This window comes from Patella vulgata, chromosome 4 (assembly GCF_932274485.2).
Source record: "Patella vulgata chromosome 4, xgPatVulg1.2, whole genome shotgun sequence".
Taxonomy (NCBI): domain Eukaryota; kingdom Metazoa; phylum Mollusca; class Gastropoda; family Patellidae; genus Patella; species Patella vulgata.
In genome coordinates this window covers 9,386,932-9,405,544 of record NC_065882.2, presented here as the reverse complement: position 1 = coordinate 9,405,544, position 18,613 = coordinate 9,386,932, and the positions used below count along the sequence as shown (strand labels likewise).

Genomic DNA, 18,613 nt, shown 5'->3' with positions numbered 1-18,613 from the left:
CTTCTACTGTTCTGTTCCAAACTGGGCTAATGAAGACAGGGCTACCACATAAAATAATGTATCCGTATTGTTATTTAACACAAGAGCCAGCTAATGGGAATTTCACATAGCTATATTGTATAACATTTACTCCAAATAAAATAACGTATTCATATTGTTATTTAACACAAGAACCAACAAATGCAATTGACACACAATAGAGCACTTGATACCAACTTCACCTTCTCACAAATGGGAACTTCACATAGCTATAACATTTACTCCATACATTGTGTTTATAGTAATTGATGCAAAGATCCAAACATGTGAAACATCCAAGAATTTTTGAGAACTATGTGAAGCCAAAATTATTACAGTCATGAAAACCCCAAAACTCCAGTTCATTGTAAAACACCTTGTTTGGATTGACAAGACCTTTGCAAATTGCTGTTCGAAGAATCCTACTAATATTTTGGTCAAACTGTCTACTACGATTAAATGCCAAAAATCTCACTGTCATCAAAACAAAAATCTGATTGCTGTCAGGAGAATTCTAGAATGAATACAGGAGAATACTTTGACTTTCCATAAAGAGATCAGATATTACAGAACAAGAATAACCATTCTCTCTCTCTATAATAAAACCATAAATCTAGTAGAGGATTTAATCATATAATTACAACTAATGACTGTTAGCTGCTATTTCTATCATATCCCTTACAGATTATCTATAATTCTTAATCAATACGAAAACTTCTTGATCGACTAACATCAATTTTTTAAAGTACCAATAGATCATCATGAAATGATCTCGTTGAAATAAAATTTTGCTTTCACAACAGCGTTTTAAATTACTCCTCATCCGATGTCAAAAGTTCATTTATGTGCGCGTCAATATCAATCAGATTGAAATACAGATCTATATTTCGTTTTGTTTTTTTATACTTTCGATGACCTACACTACATGAAGATCTGACCAGGTGTAGTAAAAGGTCGCGTCAGAGATCGTATAAGCGGCTTTTGACCGTATGACGCCAAAAATTGATTAATCAATCAGTGTTGACATTTCTAGTGGTTTACCCACATTCCATTTCCGTGCATCACAAGCCAAGAAGTCACTGTAACAAATGGTTTCATTGGCTAATCCCTCACGCCATCCAGAATGCAAGTTATATAACAACTCTTCCAGATCCTAGTGAAGTACAGACAAATAAAACAAAATTTTTAACTATAAAAAACAAAACATAATAGTATCTGATTGCGTCAATATGTACATGGGTGAACTTCGTTTTTTTTCCAATCTGAACAACAAGACATACTTTTTTTAGTCAGTCCCAAAAATATCAACTCTGATAAGGAAAATCTGATCCAGGGAAACCTTTCCGGACAACTCAGGGATCAAACTGCGGAGTGCGAATCTACTGCATAGCCAGTGGCGTACCTACTGACCCACTGGCAGATGCACAATCAATCCAATTAAAACAGTTGTCATCCATCCACTCTTACTAGAAAACCATCCATCTTCTAACAAACAGTGACGTAACCATGACACGTTTTGAAAAAGCGAATAGATTAAATTTTAGGTTCAATCAGTGCTATTTTCCAAGAGATATTGAAAAGATATTTTTAACAATTCAGTATTCACCCGAGTAAGATATTCAAGGCATTTTGAAAAGATATATATATTTTTTTTAACCTCGACATTTCTATTGCTTGTAATAATGAATACAGTTCAATATTAATACAAGATTTTAAACAATTCGAACATTTCTTCACTCGGGACAAAACACTTCGAATGTTATTAATCATCATTGCCGTTATCGGACTTATGATTAAAATTTCATTGATATTATTATAGTTGAAAGAATTCTCTCTGCTGTCAAACTAGTTATTTATTGCAATATGATTGTCTGTGAAAACAATTGACAAAAGCAAGGTTATTACGGGTATTATGGGCAATATGTCAAACTAGTCAATGACTGTATTCACCTTTACCACGCGGAGGGGATCTGGATAAAGAGGCTAAAGGGGGCTTGCAAGCTCCTTTAAAAAAAGTTTACTGAATACTTTAGTTAAAATCCTGTTGGACCTAATAAGGGGCTCAGCACAGGGCTCTAGTTCCAAAAATGGGTCAATTCCGTTAAGTATTTACTTTGTTTTTATCGTACCAACTTTAGTAATGATGATCGAGGCTAGCCTAAAATTCAAAAGCTAATATCTCAGTTCAGAGTGGAGCAATATTTACTGAATACTTTAGTTAACAACATGTTGGGCCTGAGGGACTAGCGCAGGGCTCTAGTTTAAAAAATGGGTTAATTCCGTTAAGTATTTACTTTGTTTTTATCGTACCAACTTGAGTAATGATGATCGAGGCTTGCCTAAAAATCATAAGCTAATATCTCAGTTCAGAGTGGAGTAATTTGACTGAAATTTTCAGCATATTCTATTTATGTTATCTATTTTTTAACTATTATAGCGAGAACTGTCAAATCTACATCTAATCTTCCATAATGCCCCTTTATCAAATAATTTTGCTGATATGTGTCTACGCCCACAGCTAAGAAAACAATGAAACTATATAGTACTAAAGAACAAGGCATCCATTGACTTTTACTATGACAAATCACTGTATAGCAATCAGCTTGGTGAAATAAGAACAGTGTTAAGTCAGGATTATCATGTCATATGTCAAAATATTACAATACAAGCTCCGACTGACTCAATTTCTATGCCTTTGTCTGGATTAGGCCATATATAGTCACAATACTAATATAACTCGTAAAATGTATAATACACATTTTGTTTTACAAGATTTGGATAGTTACATTATTACCTTAGATAAGATGCAAATATCCATACTAAAATCAGAACAAGAGACATGCAGGGGATATCATGTTTAATCATTCTTAGAACACTCGATGTCACACAGTTAGTAGAAATGCGGGACAAATCATCCCAAATGTCAAAGTTAATGAAATGGGGTTTAATGTCGTAGTTTTCTGTACCGATTGCGCATCATGTACAGAAGTGTATCTGCCTACTCTTCATCGCATTTCAACTGCCAAGGGATCTTTTACGTGCACAACAAGATGTAAATGAGACCTTGGTTTCCATGCCATCCGAACAATCAGATACTGTTCCTTGCCAAGCCCTCCATTCCGTTTTGTACCAGTGACAAAGGGGAAACCATGCTTAAAATCAAAAAGCAAAAAGAATTTTCTCAACCTACACAGAAATCGATGTAGGCAACATCCTGGTTACTCAGTCACAGAGCCACCGTAGGTCACATTCCGCAAAGATGTGATAAACCAATTAAACTATCAGAAAATTAACGTCTCTGATCGTCATTTGATGAAATTTGATCGAATCCCTTGAAAACTACAATATTATGGGAGTTGAATCTGTAAAAGGCATATCAATCCAAAAATGGCTCAATTCCATCTTCAATAAGCAAATGAATTGAAAATTTGTCAATATTAGACGTGATCATTTGGTGAAAATATTTTGGATATAGTGAACACAACTGAGTACCACCTATAGGCTTTGCTGAACTTTTTGATGGAGCTCATTTTACTCAGTGTAAATTAAGTCAGGGAAAATGAGATAATTTCTGAAAAATTTAAATGACAGATACTTCAAAATAACCAACAACAAAATCGACTAACCAAACAATTAAAAATACAAAACTTCACAGTTACCCAAATATTGACATTACTAAAGGTGTTGAACTATCTTTCATATCGGTGTTAATTATTCTCAACTAATGCTGAATGAACAGTCAAGTGACTCAACATGCTTGACACTTTGGACAAAACCCCTTACATACACTGACCTTGTTTAATAATAAACAAAACCCCTACCAACCCTTCCTTTCAAGCTAAGTAAATCAAATATGCAAAAACTTCTCAATAGTACATTGAATACAAACCCTTTGTCCAGCAAACAACATTCTTTCAGTGTCAGAAAAAAATAAATCCTGGGGATCAATAAATTCTAAAGTTTTTAGCAGGGGTTAAATAAACGTCATTTCATAATAAAAGAAATTGATGTGTGTACACAGTTTCATAAAGATATCTTGAATGGTTTACAAGATATGCTCAAAAAACAAATTCAAGAAGATAGGACAGACAGACCAACACCAGTTCAATATACAACTGTAACTTTGTAAAGCTCAGGATAATAAACAAAATTCATAATCTACTGATTCACTTAAAATCACAAAAAAAAAGTGAAATGGACTGAGGAACTTCCCAATACCTGGAAAGTTGCATCATCTGTTTCCGAAACTGTAAGCATCTACAACACTCTGCAAACCTCGGCAGATTCCGGTAACCTACATCTTTCCTCGGCTGTATGATAGTAATTGATATGTACCTACGCCCATACATTTGCAATGCGGCTACCGGTTTACTTTAACAGGAAAATGTGCCGCTTTTACAAAAAAGTCCCAAAATGGCGTTTTTTGTCGAATATATATAACTAAACGAGCAGAGATATTGTCTCAAGGCTGCTGGTTTGATATAATTCCCTGGTAATTCCCAAAACCCAATGTCAAACTTGACATTTGTTGATATAATACACTCTCCACAGAAATCTCCATGGGCGCAGCCATTTTTCATCCGGGACCTTTAAAATAGTTCCAATATGGCGGAATTCGTCATACAGCCGACATTAGATGCGTAGAATCTGTCGAGGTTTGCCGAATGCATCTACAACTGACTTGATTGTTCTAAACCTCCAGGAAATATAACTTTCTAAATTAATTCAAAATAAAATAAACCCCAATTTCAATCCGATACTGTGGTTAATATTCTAATGTATAACACAATAAAGCCTGTTCTATGTAACACAATTCAAGTAACAGGTTTGATCCAAGTTCTATAGATGAAATGAAATGGGGTTACCATCCTACTTTTCTGCACCGACTGGGTTACGAAGACAGCAGTTTTATATAAGAGAGAGAAAGAAATGGTGTACTCGTCACAACTAGGTCATTTCGGGACTAACACATAGGTAGTTGAACCTTACTTAAATAATTCGCTTGCACATAGGGGTATTTAGCAGTGGGAAGAAGCCGTGGACCCGGAGAAAACCCACGAGGTTGGACAGGCAACCCTAGTCCTTGTCACTTACAACCGGGGTATTGAAACCACGCCATTTGACTCAATGACAGACCTTATGATACAACACACATGTGCTAACCATTCAGCTATCCACCCCACCCCCGTTTTATATAAGAATGAGTATGGTTGACGGTCTAACCACTTATCTTTTTCCAAGTTTTCTGACACTTACAAGCGAATTATTGAAATGATCATATACCATGTAATAGTTGTTAAATAACCTGCTTTGTATCAAATCGATATTTAATTCCAACGCGCTCTCTTTCGACAGTCAACAATCAATTGAATTTTTCAAGAAACACAAGTACAACTGTCACTGTATTCAATATTTCACTATAAAAAACTTTTTTTGCCATCACAGAACACAACTGAATTAACCCAGTAGTTATGGTAGATCTATAACAGTATATCACCGAGCATGTTGTGACTATAACAATGTTTACTCCATAATAACTAGTATCTTGTAATCACGTAACATACACATTTATTTCACTACAAACAAACTTTTTTTGCTATCACAGAAGACAACTGAATTACTAGTAGTTATATCCAGTATGTATAGGTGGTTATAACAAAAGGATAGTGTGACTATAACAATCTTTACACCATAATACTTGTAATCACATATAACACACACATTTAAAGGGATACATTCACAACCAATGAAAACACAACTTGACTTTCCGACAAGTCCCCTTGACTGTGATATCAACCTAGGTAGAAGCGAACGTGGACATAAAGCTTGAATAAAATGAACACAACCAAATAATGGTTTTCTCAGTTTTACTTTACAAGTTTTTAATATACAAAACCAAATCACATGACACTCACATTAAAAGGACAGCCTTTCCGACAAAGTTTTCTAGGAGACACTTGTCTGTGACATCACCCTAGTAGGTGGAAGTGGGCGTAAAACTTGCATAAAAAGAAAACAACCACAAGTATTTATGAAACAAAACCATACCAGAATTGTTAATTGTAGCTACACAAAATTAAGTATAGTACCGTATAACACAATGAATTTTTAAAAATTCTATCTGGTTTCTTTAAATTCTTGTCCAACCTGCTAGACATCAATAAATTCCAACTGTCAAGGATTCTTTTACGCGCGCCCAATGTTTACACGGGACCTCGGTTTTCATTTCATTCACCCAGATAAGCGAGTCAATGTCTTACTCACAGAGCCACAGTAGCTCCCTAAGACATCAATTAACCTTCTTATAAAATGGTTGCTGTATAAACTATGACATGTATATTAATCAGTTTTCCCAGATTGTATAAGAATACATAAAACACAATAAACTAGAAGAGTATAAGTGTGAAAATCAATTCAGGTATTACCTATATAGTATTATTACAATTACTATTAGGACTATTGTTATGCAATCAAAATTAATCCTGTTAGGTCCACACAATAAAAATAAAGTTTGGTTCATGTAAGATTTAGATAAAGAGCTGACCATTTTAGCTATAATAATTCAAAATTAGATTATGAAAAATGAATAAATATCAAATCTTGATTCAAAATACTTATTCTGAGCTAAGTTATGAGTGTTGAAAAGATCTAGGGTAGATTGTTCATTACCGTAGCAACAGTACTTGACAATGCATTTTATTGTTAAATTTTTAATCCAGAGTTGATTATGGGGACTTGTGTGTAAATAATAGTTTATATAAGATTTGAAGTGTGGGGGGGGGAGGGGGAGAGAGAGAGAGAGAGAGAGAGAGAGAGAGAGAGAGAGTTTAACTTCCACTCGACACAAGGCAGGTCATTTTGGGATTAACACATGGTTCAATGGGAGGAAACCAGAGGACCCGGAGAAAACCCACGAGGTTGGACAAGCGACCCTAAATTGTTGTCAGGTACATCCGGGGAATCGAAACCTCACCAGTCGATTCAATGACAAAGATTAGAAGCCAAAATAAAGATAGACAATTATTTTATTGCACCTAATTTTTAAAATTATTTTATAATGTGGAGATCTATGTTTCATCAATATCTATGTTCATGTTACTCCACAGATTAGAGGAAAAAACCTTGGGCCCTTTCCAAATTGAGTGGGGTTAGTGTTAAATGATAACGCCAGCTCAATTTTACGTCATAGGTCACATGATGTAAACAGGGCTACAGGGACTTGACAAAAATTGGCTGGCCTTAACAAATAGATTTAGCCAATGGAGTGGACTGAACTGCCTTATATTCCTCCAGGAATGGTCTGAAATGCTCTATTTTTCAAGTGGAATGAACTATTCTATTTTCTTAGTGGGCAGACCTATTTTCCTTTTGTAGTAAAAAGAAACAAAACGGGACAATAATGACCACAAAATTAATACATAACCTAATCAAAATCCATTTCACATGTTAGAAAACTTCGACAAAACACCCATAAAATCAAGATAATGACTAATTAAAATCTATTTTCACATTTTGTTAGGACAAAATATTAATCAATATATAATATGTGAAATATAACATTGTAGAAAACTTCAAGTAAATTTACATACCCCACCTCTGCAGAAAACTATACTTAATCGTAATGCTCACAAAAAGATTTTAACAATTAAAACTATGACAGAATTTATTAGTCAGTCTATAATAAGATGAGAAATTTCATGTAGAAAACTTCAAATAACAATAACCTCTACGAAATCTTTAGATTTAAACAAATAAAACACTAGATCACAATGTCGACAAAATCACATAATCACAGTTAAAGAGAAGACAGAATATTAGTCAATCTATAGATATTAAAATACCCCCCCCCCCTCCCCAAAATACAAAATATTTAAATCTAAACGACCCAAGACCATTGGATTGTGACATTTTTACAGTTGAAACTAGAACAAAATATTAGTCAATTTATAATAAGATGTGACATAATAATAAAAAAAGCTCTAAAATCTTTAAATTAAAATCACCCAAACAACCGGGTCATATGCCCATAAAATCAAATGCTCCTAAGTTGACTATGAGTGTTATCTCCAGATTCTCCACGCAAATACTGGTACATACACTGCACAGTAATATTACTAGAAAGGCATATTCACTTTCTCCATATAACTAAACTGGTACATACACTGCACAGTAATATTACCAGAAAGGCATATTCACTTTCTCCATATATAACTAAACTGTTATTAATCCTTATTCTGTAAATAGACTGTTGGGTCTATTGGCCAAACAATTATCAACAGGTTTCATTACAAATTATGGGATTAGGGTAATTTAATCTTACTAAATAAGAACACCTGGTCGCGGTTGAGTGTACTAATACGTTTTTATATCTCGTTTTACTGTCGAGTAATTACACTGTTTTTATTCTAATAATCTTCACTTAACCTGGCTATGACTCTTAATATTATAATCAATAATATCTGTATTCATACACAAACTATTCATTATTCTTCTCTACATAATAAAATATATATCTCAAAATATATACCGGTAAATCATTATAGATATAGTATAAAAAAAATAAACAACACTATTTAAGGGGGATAACTCCACATTACATGATTCAGAGAGAGAGAGAGAGAGAGAAATGGGTTTAACATCCACTTGACACAAACTAGGTTGTTTCGGGACTTACACATGATTCAATTTTATTTCAATAATTCGCTTGTGCTTAGGGGTCTTTAGCAGTGGTAGGAAACTGGAGGACCTGGAGAAATCCCATGAGGTTTGACAAGCAAAGGAGAGAGTGAGAGAGATAGGGGTTTAATGTCCATGGCACAAAGTAGGTCACTTCAGGACTAACATACAGTTCAATTTTATTTCTATAATTTGATTGAAAAAACCCCACAAATGAAATGAAATGAAATGGGGTTTAACGTCCTACTGCTCTGCTCCGAACTAGGCTAATGAAGACGGGCATACGCCATAAAGCGTGCTATGAGGGAAATTTTGCCTGGACAGCGGCACTACGGCTTACTCCATCTGTCAAGGGATCTTTTACGTGCATGCCGATCTGTACACTGGACTTCGGTTTTTTGGTCCATCCGAACGACTAGACGGCTGTCCTTGTCAGGTATCACTGACAAGGGGGAACCACCGGAAAATGAAAACCCACAGGGTTTGGCAGGTGACTCTACTTCTTGTCATGTACAAGTGTGGGATTGAAACCATGCCAACTGACTCAATGACAGATCTTATGATCTGAAGCACAGTAAGAACACGCATTAGACTATTTGGCCACCTAACTCAGAGGCAGATCACCATTATTTCTCCAAATACCGGTAACAACATATCTAAATCATTATTGCAAAGAAAGACAACTAAAGGGACAAAACTCCACATTCTAATTCAAATGAAACAAGAGTTTAACATCCTACTTTTCTAAACCAAGCAGAATAATGAAGATGGGCACACAACAGCATACATGCTATGAGGGAAATTTTGTCCGGACTCACAGCGGTTCTAGGGCAAAATTTCCATCGTAGCACAATGCATGGCCAAGGCCCTTCTTAATTAGTCCAGTAAGTGTTAAAAATTGTTATCATGAAGTTATATTAAATTGGTTTTCTTTACATCTCAAAGCTGTAAAGATCTTGTGCAAGGTGAATAACTTTAACAACCTAATTTTAGTATGTCTAGCGACATCGTCGCCATCGAGGCTTTAACCTGGCACAGTATTTGACAATAACAAATTTATAAACAAACTTACCTTCGACTTCTCTCCTCATTCAGTGTAAAATTTGTACCGATTAACATCAAATCTGGTATCTGATGATACGACCTCGCTAATCTTCCAGCGGTCATCGTTAAAAATTGTATCTTTAAATCACACTATGATGATTGAAATCTAACACATTATCCACCATATTTTAAAATTGAAAGTCAGTAATGACAAGATATGTAGCCTCAGAAAATTCCACAACTATTCAACATATATCCAGTAGTATAAATTTTCAAAGTAAAATTTGAAAATAGGGTTCAAGTAGCTATCTCACGATCTTGATAATCTTCCAATGGTGATCATTACAAATCAGATCTTTAAATCACGCTTTGATTGAAATCTAACATATTATTCGCCACATTTTAAAATTGAAAGTCAATAATGACATAATATGTAGCCTCAGAAAATTCATTAACTATTCAACATATACGTATGAAAATAGTATAAATCTAAAGTCAAATTTGAAAACTCTAAATCAGGGTTCAAGTAGATATGTCACTTCTTTAAAACCGACATGTCAACAGTTCAAGACTAAATCTACTGAAGACTTAACCAAGTGAATGATGTCATGTGATTCACTGACAATTTTATTATACTGTAAATTTAAAATTAAATAAAACTGGTACTCTGGAGGTCGTTAAGTAATAAATTTTGATTGTTCCAAGGACTTGATTGGGTTACAACTTCGTTTAGCACTCAGCTTATAAGGTCAGATTATCTCGTTATAGACAGCTTGAAGTGAGATGATATTTTGTTTGAATTACAAATGAGCTACTTTAGAAAAATATATTTTTATAATCTCATCTCCTCGTTAAATTGATTGTTAACTTGCAGATCTGTCAATCCAGAATTTTACATTCTTAATGTTTTTTATTTCCATAGATTTAATTACTACAGAAAACTTTTTAACAGAAAGAACTTCAATTTCTTTTTAATTATCAGCAATCATGAGGGCAGTAGTTTCATTTTGACTTTTTAAAAAAAATTATCCAATTACCTCACTTTCTTCACAAGAAATTTTCCAAATATGTTTTAATATCCATAAATGTATTCACTACACCAAAATTTTGAAAATAAAAATTGCACTGTTTTAATGACTGTTTTTACTTTTATTTTATTTTTTGTTGATTGCTTCTTCATAATCTTTAATTCAATAAATCTATTCTCTAAACAAAACTTTATGTGGTCATAAATGTTGCACTTTTTAAATTACTAGTACTCAGAGGTTTTATATGTTATTTTACTTTTCATATATTTCACTTTCTTCACAAAAATCTGAGATGCTGAAGACATAGATGTTAATACATGGATTTTGCAATAGTTATGCACGCTCAAACTTTAAATTCTATATTCACACCATTTTCAATCAGACATTTAAAATGTGGTTTAACGTCCTATTATCTTCACCGATTGTGCTACTGAAGACGGCAGACAAGAAGAATAATCATCATCTTATTATAGTGCTGAAATTCCAACAAGTGTTTTTAACACTGTATAGGCATCAATCTGAAACTGTTTATTATCTTTTACTTATTAATTAAGAACGTCACTTGCCCCTAATTTCAAATCACCAAACTTTTATACCATATTTCACTTTATATCATCCAAACTATTAAAATCTTTTTATCATCCAAACTATCAAAATCTGTTTTTATCACTCAACCTAGTAAAATCTGTTTAAAAAAAATACGTCAAGATCATTTAGACCTTTCATTAGGAACATTTTCTACAGAGTTTTATTTTTATCATCGTTTTGAAATCAATACTGTTGTCAACATTCCAGGTATTGGAAATTTCCCCAGTACATAGCACTTTGTAAGCGTCAATCTGGAACTCTACGAAATTCTCTGAAACTGTTTATTATTTTTTACTATTTAATTAAGAACGTCACTTGCACATAATTTAAAATCACAAAACTCTCATCATTAACAAGAACATTTAACATATTTCACTTTTAAAACCACTTTTTATAATCCAAAAGATTAAAATCTGTTTTAAAACCAACTTTTATCATCCAAACTATTAAATTCTTTTTATCATCCACACTATCAAAATCTGTTTTAAAAACAGTTTTTATCACTCAAACTATTAAAATCTGTTTTAAACCCCCCCATGAAGATCATTTAGACCTTCCATTAGGAACATTTTCTACAGAGTTTTATTGTTTGTCATCAGTTTGAAATCAATACTGTCGTCAAGACAACTCGTGTCTCGCTATGTTATATACAATAATATACATGATAAAAGATGAACCATGGAAAAAAGAACTAACAATAATAATAAGAGATTCGAATGTTGTAATAATAATAGAAATATCTTATTTATCTCGGTGTATAACTGAAGACAATAAGTGATCAATAAACGTGCGGTAAATATCTTTGACAGACGTCTGATGAAAATCAAAGACATGAAATAGGGTTTAACATCCTACTGTTCTGCACCGACTGGGCTAATGAAGACGGACACGCCATCCAGTTTGCTATGAGGAAGATTTTGAATGGACAATGGCACTACGGCCTACTCTTATATTGAATTTCCAACTGCCAAGGGATCTTTAACATCCACACACAGGACCTCGATTTTTTGTCCCATCCAATTAACAAGGGGGAACCATACTAGAAAATCCAGCCAACACAGGGATCGAACATATGACACCCAGTAAAGGAAATTCTGTTGACAAGGTTGAAACACATTTTTTACATAGAGATAGACATGGCCCTCCGTCCTACCCAAGGGGGGAAACCACCAAGCCCTCCGTCCTACACCAAGGGGGGAAACCACCAGGCCCTCCATCCTGCACCAAAGGGGAAAACCACACCATAAAAAATGCCAAAACATGGATTAAAATCTTTAATCTACAATGTAACACTAGATCAGCCACAACAGACAAATGTGGGATGTATGTAAGTGTGCTTTAGATCATCACATCTGACAATTAGTCAAGTGGCTTCTGGTTTCAATCCCAGGCTATAAATGTTAAACCCCATCGCAACAAATATCACCTCGGTGGAAGCGGACGTTAAATAAAGCTATTTCACACACACTCAACAAATGATGCTTTTCCTTGACACAAAGGATCTTTTACATGCACGCCAATGTGTACACAGGATATCTGTTTTTTGTCCCATCCGATCGACTATATATTGTCCCTTGCCAGAACCTCTGTCATACACTACTGACAAGAGGGAACCACACCAGAAAATCCTGATGAACTTTCTTGGCCAACACAGTGATTGAACATGAGACCTCCAGGTTATCGAACTACCTTCTTTCTCACTGAGCCACTGTGGCTCCCCTTTTCCTAGAAACACACAACTAAAAGTTTAAATGCATAAAAAATTAATAATAATAATGTATATTTGTAAAGTGCCATTCCATCCACAAATGCACACTCTAGGCACATATACTATGTACACTATAATGGTCAGTTGGTCACCGTTTACAAAATTATCTCGATCCACTTTGGTTAGAATGCAAAGAACAGGGTGACCAAAAAAAAAAAAAGAACCCACAATTTTTTTTATGAAATCCTACAAAGAGGAATGTGTTGGCGTAATTGACAATTTTGCGCAACTTATGCAAGTTTGCCTCCAATGCCGCGGAGGCCACATGGAGTATATTTTAGAAAGAACATGACTTTTATGCAAAGCCACCAGAGAGAGAGAGAGAGAAATGGGGTTTAATGTCCACTCGACACAAACTAGGTCATTTCGGGACTAACACATGGTTCAATTTTATTTCAATAATTCGCTTGAGCATAGGTGTCTTTAGCAGTGGGAAGAAACTGGAGGACCCGGAGAAAACCCACGAGGTTGGATAGGCGACCCTACTCCTTGTCACGTGCAACCGGGGAATCGAAACCCCGTCAGTTGACTCAATGAAAGACCGTATGATACAGCGCAGCGCGCACATGCTAACCATTCGGCCATCCAACCCCCCGCAAAGCCACCAAGATAACTGAAACTTTGGGGAATGATCGTACACAGACTGATGTTAAAAGTTCAGCAAATTCGATGGACCTTTGTAGGACTTAATAAAAATTTGATGGGTTTTATTTTTTGGGGTGTCACTCTGTAAACACATGTGTATTTAGTTTGGTTTTAAATGATTAATCAGTCTATCCAAATTTCACAGTACATCAGAATATTACCGCAGACCTGATAGCCCATTCACTAAGAAAACATATAACCATAACAAAAGGAAAGAAAGTTGCCAGGCAACAAAATCTACGCCCACAGCAGCTATAATACTTTGTAGTTAATGAGGGATGGGGGGAATATACATAACAATTTCATACAGATCAAATTATAACATTCGTCCTTTGATGTTACACAAGGTGCTACAAACTGAAACAAGGTGCTACAAACTGAAACAAGGTGCTACAAACTGAAACAAGAGCCTTAACTCTGAAAGTGATATACAAAAATTGTTGACATTCGACAGCCTTTTTTGTTTTACTAATTTAGATAATGCATAAATTTCATACATATCAGATGATGACTTTTGTCATTTGCGTGTTCACAATGTTCAACAAAGTAAAACAAGGGCCATAACTCTAGAAGAAATTGATGGAAATTGCTAAAATTCTCATTAGAGAATTCACAAGGTTCAACAAAGTGAAACAAGGACCATAACTCTAGTTCTAATTAACTTAAATTTCTGGAATTCAATAGGATTCTTCCTTGTATTATTTTAAATAATGCATATCAATGTCATACAGATCGGATGATAATTTTTGGGGTGCCCAAGTTAAGATTGATTCCATAATGAAGCAAGGTTTTTGAACGTGAAATGCAGTGTAATTCAACATGGCATATATGACAGTCAAGATTTGGACTAAATGTCTCAGAAATTAGAAGTCTTATTAATAGCCAATCTGATCTCTTATAAGGAAAAACATAAGATATAGTTAGGTGATTAGATTGTATAAGTAATCAGATGGTTTATAGCTTTGTTTACCCAAATTCCGAAATACATTAGAATATCAAGTCACACACCTGATAGCCCCTTCACCAAGAAAATCAGATCCTAATTGCTGATTTATAATACTCATTTTGATTAAAGATACATTATGGGAGATTAGATAAAGAGCTGGCAGTTCTCACTATATATAATAGTTAAAAACTAGATAATGTAAAGGGAATTTGCTGAAATTTCAGTCAAGTTGATCCACTCTGAACCAAGATTTTAGTGATTGAATTTTCTGCCTAGCCTCGATCATCATTACTAAAGTCGATACGATAAAAAACATAGTCTTGATTATCCATTTCATGATTAAATTATGAATGGAAGTCGAACAGAAAATCGGAACCTAATCCAATAAACTTCGTAGGCTAGCGATTCCATCGAGAGTTGATTATGGTCTGGATAAGTTAATTAATGTCTAATTAATAATTTAGATAACATTTCAGGCCTAAAGAAAGACCTGCAATAGGCAGATTTAGCTCTTGCATAATGTATGTTTAATAAATGACATTTTAATAGTTAATTCTCGGATTGAATCACACAAAAACAGAACCTTACCTTAACATGGGTAGGCCTACTGACATAAAAGGCATGGTCTGACGTCGATGATTCTGGGTCATATTTAATCGCATCATCTTAGAACTGAAGAAATGTACACCAGATCTATCCGCCTTTGATTCCACATGCGGTCTATCTCGGTGGGAATAGGAGAGAAAATGGGGGAATCCCCTAGTCCTGTGTGCGGATGATAAACAGTTTAAGACAGAGTCAACTGGTGCACTTATAACCTTAACTTCCTTCATTTTTTTTCTGATTTTCTGTGTTCCACTATGAACCCTGAGAGATTAGGCTAATCACATAACAAGCTGATTTCCAGGCTTAATCTCAGGTATTTAGGAATTGACATATCACATAACATAATTAACTGTAAGCAAGTCAGATAAACACAATGGCCACTTTCCAATCAATTAATCTCCACCAGGTTGGATGTCATTGTCCTGAAGATTTCAATTCTAATGACCATTTCTGGTCTTTCTTTTAAAGCAGTGATTCCCAAAGTGTGTTCCTCAGGAACCACATGGTTCCGCAACAAAATTCAGAGGATAAAATTTAATATCAAAATTATCCAATATGAAACCAAATTTCCTGAGGATACTGATAAGCAGAACCATCCGGTAACCCTTTTATTTTTGTTAAAATCATGTACAAATTTGCAATATGCAATATATTTTTTATTCAAATTATTCCACAATTTGCGGCTCCTTACAAAAAAAAAATAAATAAATAATTCATCGATTCTTATTAATAATGTCAAAAGGTTTCACTGCATAATAAATTAGGAAACCACTGTTTTAAAGTAACAAACTTATGTAAATTTGTAAAATGCATCCATGATAATGACCAACAAAAGTAGTAATAGATACTGAACAAGTGTGATTAATAGCAGAATTCGACTAGTGAGGAAAGATTATCCAAATAGGTGTAAAATTTGATAATTTTTCAATATTTTCATATTTTGGAACATGTGTGATTTACAGAAGTATTATATTTGGACTAGTGGGAAAAATGTTCAAAATAGACCTATAATTTGATCTTTTTTGCAATCTTTCATTATTATGGCCCGCTAGCAAATTTATGTGATTAACAACCGTATTGGACTATCCATTTAAATCTCGGCCATCCAATGGTCCAGAGCGTTGATTATAGGCTTGTCATGTTACTAAATATCTAAATATTATAATGTACATATAACATTTGAACAAAAAGACCTGCAATAGGCAGATTTAATTTAGTAATTACAATATATTCAACAGCTTACTTTGTCTCATCCTGTATGTTTGCATATCCCTGAATTAGTCTTACTTTCACTCAACAAAATGTACTTTATTTTGTAGATAATTATATGATTGATTTCAAATTGATGGCCTATAGTGTTGAGTACAGACAACTATAACAATATGGATGTCTCGAACTGTGTCAAGAAAGTCACAAAAGTCAAGTTATTAATACTTGTATATATATATTGAGTGGTGAAATAAACTCTTTAATGGTGTTTTTAGCTTTAACTATGATCCTTACTAATACCACATATTGAGTCCTTAAGATCAATAGGGCCTTATTACCCAGTAAATATAGGGTAGAAAACCCCCAAAATATGTTTGCTTTTAAGAAGGAATAATATCTAAATGGCCAATAAAATTAATAGGGTCTTTTATTACCCAGTAAACACAGGGCCGAAAAAAAGAAATATGTGTACTTTTAAAAAAAAAAACCATGTGTAAGCCAACAGGGTAAGTGGAACTCTTTTTTTCATCCCATCCAAACAACTAGACATCTTATCCTTGCCAGGCCCTCTGTCCTACGCCACTATGACTCATGAGAAGGGAGAAACCAGCGAATCTCGCTAGTACCATGGAAAATATTTAATTATCTTTTCACCTAAATTTCTGACTTTTTTTTCAAAACTATTTCAATGTTTAAAAATTGCAAAAAAAGATAAAACCTTACACCTATTTTGAAAATTTTCCAACTCCAAGCTACTTCAATTCTGCTATTGAAACTGCAGATCGTCATGGTATTTTTCGAACAATATCTAATTTTTCACAGTTTAATCCTCGCTGAACTGTATTCAGACTGATTATTTTATATTTAAGTAAACAAAACCAAAATGTCAACGTTAGATAGTCTCCCAGCTTTAATTCAATCGGCCCTAACATATAGGTGGTGCTGGCAAAGGAAATGAAATGAAATGAAATGGGGTTTAACGTCCTACTGTTCTGCTCCTATACTGGGCTAATGAAGACGGGCATACGCCTACAGTGTGCTATGAGGGAAATTTTGACCGGACAGTGGCACTATCGCCTACTCGTATATCAAATTCCAAATACCAAGGAATCTTTTACGTGAATTCCAATGTATACACGGGACCTCAGTTTTTCGATGCCAAACATTGTGAAATTTAAAATTCACCACAACGCTGTAAAAACTGAACCATAGTACCTGTATTGAAATTCCTTTTAAGATAATAAATTTTGCGAGAGATTAAAAAAAAACCCACCCAAATAAGGATCAGCGGGTTTAATCTCACTTATTATTTATGTCGTGAAATTTTTAATCTATCATATTTCTGTAAATACTAAAAAGAATTGAACCCTTTGTGGATTGATATTCCTTTTCGAGATTCAACTCCCACAATATTGTATTTTCAAGGAATTAAAAATACCATGCACCCAAACGAAGATCAGGGACTTTAATCTCACTTATTTAATATCTACTACTACCGGTAATAAGCTTATCCTAGTTTTGCTGTAACTACCTGGATACTCGTCACTCTTTTAGTACTTTTACACAAACACTGTAATAATGAGATCCTGAAATTTTCACAACATTCATAGATTTGTCTATCATGAATATTCAATCAATCAATCATTAAATATCATTGGATTGAAATGTCATACTTTGTTCAAGATATTTAAATATTGTCACTATACATATATTATACACACTAGTAAATAAAATAATGTTACATATTGGTAAATATTGGTATCAAATAACAAGATTTAATCTACATAGTTTTCATATCATATGGTGTTCTATACATATAGATATATTCAATATATCCATTAATCTTCAAGGTTTTTACAGTAAAACAGCTAAAATTTGAATCTCTTGACATTAATAATCACTTAAAGTAGCTAAGTCTCTAACTCAATATCATCCAAAGTCTTTTACACTAAAAACACTAATTATTTGTCAATTTTAATCAACATTGATGTTGTGATCTTACCGGGAAAAGATGGGCTTCTGATATCCAATATTTAAGACAAAATAAACATTTTACCATTGGTACACCATAATGGTTTCAGAGCC

General features: G+C 34.0%; 1 protein-coding gene across 2 annotated transcripts in view; it reads right to left on the bottom strand.

Moving 5' to 3' along the window:
- Positions 1-18,613, bottom strand: part of LOC126819117 (uncharacterized) — a 78,491-nt gene that overhangs the window by 41,421 nt on the left and 18,457 nt on the right. The window contains exon 1 of one of the 2 annotated variants that reach the window (XR_007679493.2): positions 15,302-15,516. The exons of the other annotated variant lie outside the window; for it this stretch is intronic. The gene's annotated coding sequence lies outside the window, so the exon portion shown is untranslated. Of the gene's footprint in view, positions 1-15,301; positions 15,517-18,613 lie in introns of those variants that run through there. 2 annotated transcript variants of the gene reach the window in all.